Genomic DNA, 7,799 nt, shown 5'->3' with positions numbered 1-7,799 from the left:
GTGTTTTAATTGCATGGGATGAGTCTTAGGTTTTGGAATCAACTATATAAGTGGGAGTTAGTTATTTTAGAGGGGTTCGACTTTGTTTTGGAGAAAGAAGAGAGAAATTGAAGATTGGAAGCCTTTGGGTTCATCAATTAGGGAAGAATTTACTCTCTTTTCATTATTCCATCATGTTCAATTCTTTGTTTACAGTTTTTATTTTGATTTGCTTTAATTTTAGTATGAACTAACTCCCTTTGGGGTTAGGGTTTTGATGTAATTGGGATTTTAATGTCTAATCAATAAATTGATGTTGCTTTTACATTCTATTGCATGGATTGTGTATTTACTCTTGTTTTTATTGAAATTACTTGTTGAGCATGATGAGACTGAGAAGTGAATCATGTATTAGCCTCTTAGGAATTTGCTGTTTCTTTTCTGTTCGCTTGTGATCTCACGCTCTCTTCTATCTGTGTGGTTCATGCGAAGAGCTAGACGTCATCTAGTGGTTCCTATTGATCCAGAGATTGAAAGAACTGTAAGAAGACTTAACAGAGAGAGAAGAACTAGAAGCGATAGTGATTGGATGGCTGAAACCGAACTTTGAGGGAATTCTCAGTTCCCTCCATTGATGGTAGTGGTCCATATCACTAACCACAGATGCAGGCAAACAATTTTGAAATAAAGCCGACAATCATCCAAATGATACAACTGGTATAATTTGGGACTGAAAGAAGACCCAAATTCCACATTGAAAACTTCTAGAGATCTGCGATACCTTCAAATCAAATGGAGTTTCAGACGATGCCATTAGATTAAGATTATTTCCTTTTTCATTAGGGTAAAGCAAAGGGATGGTTAATGGCATTTCTAGCAGGAACAATCACAACTTGGAATAATGGCTCAAAAGTTCCTGACTAAATACTTTTCTCCAGCGAAATCTGTAAAGATGAGAAATAATATCACATCATTTCTCCAGGAGAAAATGAATCACTTTATGAAGCATGGGAAGATATAAGGAATTGTTGAGAAAGTGTCCACACCATGCTTTGCTTGTTTGGATGCAAGTCCAAACTTTCTATAATGGGTTGCTAACAAATGTGCAAACAATGGTGGATACAACAAGTGGAGAGCTTGCAAAACAAGACACCTGAAGAAGCTTGAGTTACTTGAAGTCCTGGCTAGTAACAACTATCAGAGACCCAATGAAAGAATTCATCCAAAGAAGTCTACGGGTATTCATGAAGTTGATGCTTACATGACCATTTCAGCCCAACTGACAGCACTTCAAAAACAATTAGGAGGTATGCAAGTAATTCATTCAAACACCTCAAGTAACATGTGATTTTTGTGCAGGTACCATGCGAGCATTGAATGCCAAGGAGAACACTTTTTCTTCAGCATCTTCATCATCTGAACAAGTCAATTATTGGCTAGGAATCAGAGACAGAACAACCTTCCTCAACACGTACAATCTTGGTTGGAGAAATCATTCAAACTTGTCCTAGGGCAATCAAACATCAAAACATCAAAATCATCAGAATAACCAATGGAATCAAAGAACATGCCAAACAATCAAGTGGGGGTGAATAATCAACCAGGATCAAGGGTTTCGAAGTTGGAAGTATGTTTGGAAAGTTCATGCAGAAAACCATAGGTTTTTATGAGTAGGACGCGGCGAATTTCAGAAACCAAGGGCGTCCATGAAACTTGGAATTACAGATGGGTCAAATAGCTGAAAACTGAATAAGCGCCCCTCAAGGTTCCCTACCAATAACACAGTGCACAATCCACATAAGCAGCAAATGCAATACACTTTATGGATCGGTTTTGGAAGAGGTTGTCAAAGAGGAAAGAAGAGAGCCCACCAAGAAGGAAGATTCTGATGAGGAAGTTGAAGAAAATCAATTGAGAAGAGCCGAAGAATCTCTAAGAAGAAGAACCGAAGATGCTAGAATGCCAAACAGAAGAAGGAAAGTACTATTCTAGATACCACCAGAGTTGGCAAATCAACGCCTCCTATGCCTTTTCCTTAGAGGCTCAGAAAGAAAAATCAGGAATAGTTTCATGAAATTCCTTGTGGTATTAAAAAACTGCATATAACATTCCTTTTGCAGATGCCTTGTAGCAATGCCGATCTATGCAATTCCTCAAGACATTCTAGCAAACAAGAGAGTTGGAAGAAGGAGCAGTGATGCTTACAGTAGTGCAGTGCCATTCTACAGAAGAAGCTACCTCCAAAACTCAGGATCTAGGGAGTTTAACTTCCCTTATGTTATAGGAAATATTTCATTTGATCAAGTTTTGTGTATCTGGGTGCAAGTATTAATCTAATGCCTTTTTCTATTTTCAGGAGATTAGGGATTGGTGAAGTGAAACCTACAACTGTATCGTTATAGCTTGCGATCATCCCTTAAGCATCCATGGGGCTTGTTGAAGATGTGCTAGTTAAGGTGAACAAATTCATTTTTCTGGCGGACTTTATTGTGTTGGATATGATAAGACAAAGAAATTCCTCTCATTTTGGAGGACCTTTCTGGCTACCAGGAGAGCCTTAATTGATGTACAAGGAGGCAAGTGATCCTAAGTGTCCAGATGAAACGGTGACATTTAATGTATTCGAACAATGAAATTTCCATTAGATTCAGAATTAGTTTCATGTTTTAGTGTGGATAGCGGATACCATCAAAGAGAACACCCCTCATATGCCTTTAGAAGCTTGCATTGCCCAATCCAAAACAACTGATGTGGAAAAGCCGAAGAAGAATGAGTGTGCAGGTTGTTGGAAGCACTCCAACCGATAGAAACACCTAGATCCAGAATTTGAAGAGTTTGACATAGAAAAGAGAAGGAAAAGCAAAAAGAGGAATCTTCTAAGGTTGAGCTGAAGCCTTTGTGTATCTTGGTGAATCAGAAAGCTTTTCGATGATCATCAGTGTAAGCGATAAAAGTGGGGAAGAGAGATTGGTTCGAGTATTCAAGAGCACAATCAGCCATTGGATGGCCATTTCCGACATTAAAGGCATTTCTCCTTCCTTTGTATCCCAAGAACTCATGGAATTGATTTCAAGCCTAGAGTGCAACCACAACGGAGATTGAATCCTTCTATGAAGGAAGTGGTACTTTAGATATGGGTATCATCTACCCTATTTCAGATAGTCCTTGGTGCCCGGTGCAAGTGGTTCCAAAGAAGGAGGTATCACGGTAATAAAGAACAAAAGCAATGAATTGATACCGACTAGACAGCACGGTTGGAAGTGTGCACGACTACAGAAAGTTGAATAAGCAGCAAGAAAGGATCACTTTCCACTTCCTTTCATCATCAAAGTTGAAAGACTGGTAGGGCATCTTATTATTGTTTTCTGATGGCTTTCAGTATATCAGATTGCCATTGCTCTTGAAGATCAGAGAAGATGCATTCACTTGTCCTTATGGTACCTTTGCTTATAGAAAGATGCATTTCGGGTTGTGCAATGCACCGGCCACATTCCAACGATGCATGTGTCAATTTTCAATGACATGGGGGAGCGGTTCATAGAAGTCTTCATGGATGACTTCTCTGTTTTCAGTTCTTTCTTGATAATGGCTTGTCTAACCTTTCTTTGTTTTGCAGCGATGTCGATACAAATTGGTGCTCAATTGGGAGAAATGTCACTTCATGGTTCAGGAAGGAATAGTACTCGGTCACCAAATTTCAAAGGCATTGAAGTGGATCAAGCAGAACGGAAGTGATTGAGAAGCTACCACCACCAGCAAATTTTAAGCAGTCCGGAGTTTCCTGGGCGATGTGGGTTCCATAGAAATTTATAAAGGATTTCTCTAAAATCTCTAAACCTTTTTACATTTGTTGATAAAGATGCTTTTTTTATTTAATGATGAATGCATGCATGCTTTTCAAACCTAAGAAATTTTAGTGTCGGCACCCATTATTGCAGTTCCCAATTAGGAACTCCTTTGAATTGATGTGTGATGCTAGTGATGTTGCATTAGGATTTTTTTAGGACAGCGATAGAATAAGTTTTGCATGTAATTTAGTATGCTAGCAGGACATTAACCCATGCACAGTGAATTACACTACACTAAAGAGTTTTTAGCTGTTATTTTTGCATTTGAAAATTTTTTTATTGCTAGGTGCCAAGGTGATTGTTTACACGGACCATTCAACACTCAAGCCCTACTGACAAAACAGAAAATAACCTATCTGATTAGATGGATCCTACTGCTGCAAGTTTGAATTAGAAATTCGAGACAAAAAAGGGTCAGAAAATGTGGTGGCATATCATCTATCAGGATTGAACGACCAAACCAAGGAAGTGAAGAGGAACTCAAATCAAGGAGACATTCCTGATGAGAAACTGATGAGAGTTGAAGAAGCACTTGGTATGCAGATTTGCAAATTACTTATCATCGAGAGTGCTCCCAAATGGCATGACTTTCCAACAGAAGAGGAAATTTTCTTGACTTGAAGTTCTATTTCTGGGAAGAACCCTTCTGTATAAACACTGTACAAATCAATGATACGTAGATGTGTCCCAGAAAGGAGATGAGAGTTTTTTAGGCTTACCATGAGAAGGAAGTTGTTGGTCACTTTGGAGGGACTGAAACAACAGCCAAGGTCCTTCAATCTAGATTCTATTGGCCAACTCTATTCAAAGATGCTTTTCGGTGTTTCAGGAGTGTGACCAATGTCACGCGAGTGGAAATATTTCAGGAGAGATGAGATGCCATTGAATAACATTCTAGTTTGTTACTGTTTGATGTGTGGGGATTGACTAGGCCCTTTCCAAATCATATGGAATGGTAGTTTGGACTATGTGTCAAATGGGTGGAAGCAGTGGCATTACCATCCAATGATGCCAAATGGTGTTTAACTTTGGAGGAAACATTTTCTAAAGATTTGAGTACCACACAACATCAATGATGGGGGATCTCAGTTTTACAATAGGTAATTTGATGCTCTCTTGGGAAAATACAGAGTGAAACATAGAGTGGCTACACCATATCACCTTAGCCAGTGGCAGTGGACCTATCAAATAGAGAGCTAAAGAATTAGAGAAGAACGGTTAATGGGTCCAAAGGACTGGTCATGGATTAGATAATGCATTATGGGCATACCGCACGCATTCAAGACTCCATTGGTATTGTCTCCATTCGATTGTATATGGAAGGCATGTCACTTGCCGGTGGAACTCGAGCATAAGGCATATTGGGCTCAAGTAGCTAACATGGATTTACAAGCTGCTGGGAAGGAAAAGATGCTGAATTGAATGAACTTGATGAGTTTCCTCATGAGCTTATGAGAATGCCCGTATTTACAAAGAAGCACCAATGTGGCATGACAAGCTATCTGAAGAAAAACTTTGAAGTGGGTTAGAAAGTTTTGCTGTACAATCTGACTCAGGCTATTTCTTGGAAAATTTAAGTCAAGATGTCCGGACCCTTCATAGTTACAGAAGTCTACCCATACGGGGCTATGGAGATTTCACTGAAAAGGGGACATTTAAGGTTAATGGCAGTGATTGAAGCCATAGATTGATGGGGCCTGAGGTGCAGCCACTACCCGTCAAACTCGACATTCCACAATGAGGACTTGAAAAGTCGAGCTTCCGACTATAACAGTGTTCTTGGGAGGCACCCAAGTGTTCTCATTTTTTTTTTTTTTTTTTTTGTTTCAGTTGTTTTAATGTCGTTTTTGTTTTTTTGACTGGAATAGTTTAAGTTTGTTTGTCTTTTGGTGTTTTGGTGAATGCCCAAGATTGGAAAGAATCTGTAATTCTCCAATTTCGCAACGGCGAAGTTTATTCTTCGCCACGGCAGTGACACACTGCCTAAAAATTGGACTGAATGAAATTCTAGATTTTGCTATGGCGAAGTTTATTCTTTCCCGTGGCGTTGTCCATTGCCAAAGTTTGCAGCGGCTAGAAAATTTCTTCGCCGCGGCATTGAGCGTATCACACAAATGATTCAAGAACTCGCCGTTTCTATATAAACTCGTGAGGACTTTTCATTTTTCGCGAAAGCTTCCAAAAACTTTCAAAAACCAAACACTTCTACCTTCATCCAGAGTGTTTCTATTGATTTTCTTCCCACTACTCACTCCTTCACACTCATAAACACTAAATCACCTTACTTGTTCAAGGATTTTGCAAAGTATTGAAGAAATTTTTGAAACCCTAGGTTTTCCAAATTTGGGGATCTTGCGAGTTGGGCAGAAATTGGAGAAATTGGAGGTGAATTTGGTTGGTGTGGTAAATTTCAAGTCCTCTAGCCTTAAATTTGATAAATTTCGGTTTTTAATGCTTTAAGTTTAGAAAATTGATTGAATCTCTGTTGTGGATTTTGATGCAAATTGTGAGGTGATTTTGATTGGGAGGTGTTGATTTTGATTTGTTTTGTGTTAAGGAAGTTGGGTTTATTATTGAAGTTTTTAAGTGCTTTGGAAGATTAGAAATTTGGGTGTAAGTGTGAGTTTCGAAACTTTAGGGTGAATTGAGGAAGTGATTGTGGGTTTTGAAGTGTGCATTAGTGTTTGATTTGGGGGTTGATACAGAATTTTATGGTAGATTTGAGTGAACTAATGAAGCCGAATGCTGCTCGAAACAGCTGCCGAGGGTAAGAAAAAGTCGACAATAGATTTGTGAATGAGAAGGCTAGGCAGCTTTATGAAGGCGCAATTAAAAGAAAAGACAAAGGTTTTATTGCCGAGAGAGGATTGACACAGTCATTAGAGACTTGGTTCAAGCGAAAGGATGGGATATCTTTCTGCGTGAACTGGAGCACTTACCATAGGCCATGATATAGAGTTTTATGCAAACTTCCCTGAGTGTGAGCCCGAGTTATATGTAAGGGGTATTAAGGTACAATTAGTGCGAAGATTATCAATGAATTTTACAAGATTGATCAAATTGACCGTGATGAGTATGTAGAATTCAAAAAGCAGAGATTAACCAGGATGAGATTCTGAAGGTTTTGCAAAGTCGGTACCTCTTGGGAAATTCGAAGAAGGAAAGAGAAGCATAAAAGGAACAAATTTGATTCCCATGGCTAGATTGTGGTAGTACTTTGTCTGTGGTAGGATGGTTTTGGAAATGCACTACAGTACAGTGGTTTTTGAGTGAGCAATTTTACTTTATGCCATTGCCACTGGAAAGAAAATGGATGTGGGGAATAATATGGAGAGTATACGGCATCAGCAACTAGGGTGAGCATTGCCTTCCCACTCTCTACACCGAGATTTGCACTCGAGCGAGTAGAAAGGCAGATGAGAACCACTTCTTCATCCTGCCCAGCCCTCGATCAAAGTTATTATTTCAAGCTCCTATAGCGTCCTCCTATGGAAGAACCAACTCCGGCTCGAAACCAAGAACCACAACAATGCCCACAACACCTAGTTCAACTCCACGACAAGGGGATTTTGCAACAAATTTTGGACAGTGAACGATGAACGACACAAGATTAGATGGCAGGGTAGACTGAATGTGTTAGAGTAGATGCCTAGGCCAATCAATTATTGTAAATTGACTCTTTGTAATAATGTTCATTAATCAATAATAAAGGCATCTTTCTATATCGGGTAAATCACTATTTTGCAATATGTATGATATATGTCCTTAGAATGGCAGAACCGTGAACGGGTATCAAGTGTTTCAAATCGTATGAGAACTTATGAGCACATATGGTGGCCATTCTAGAAACGTCCGTACCCCAGTATATTCTAAAGTAAGGCACATATAATACGTAGGCAATCATAGTGTTGAACGACCCTGTCGAAAGGTAGTGATTGATCTCACTTGTCAAGTTTTTTTGTGACAACCTGG

The 7,799-nt window shown here is 39.2% G+C and overlaps 1 non-coding gene across 1 annotated transcript; it reads right to left on the bottom strand.

Annotated features, from left to right (window-relative positions):
- Positions 1-928: 928 nt before the first annotated feature.
- On the bottom strand, positions 929-1,033 carry LOC116112218. The gene has a single exon (XR_004125190.1). It is a non-coding gene; the product is annotated as a small nucleolar RNA R71 (small nucleolar RNA).
- Between the last annotated feature and the right edge of the window lie 6,766 nt (positions 1,034-7,799).

The sequence above is a fragment of the Pistacia vera genome, unplaced genomic scaffold, assembly GCF_008641045.1.
Source record: "Pistacia vera cultivar Batoury unplaced genomic scaffold, PisVer_v2 Contig656, whole genome shotgun sequence".
NCBI lineage: Eukaryota > Viridiplantae > Streptophyta > Magnoliopsida > Sapindales > Anacardiaceae > Pistacia > Pistacia vera.
The sequence above is the reverse complement of the archived record's forward strand: the minus strand, read 5'-3'. Positions and strand labels throughout refer to the sequence as shown.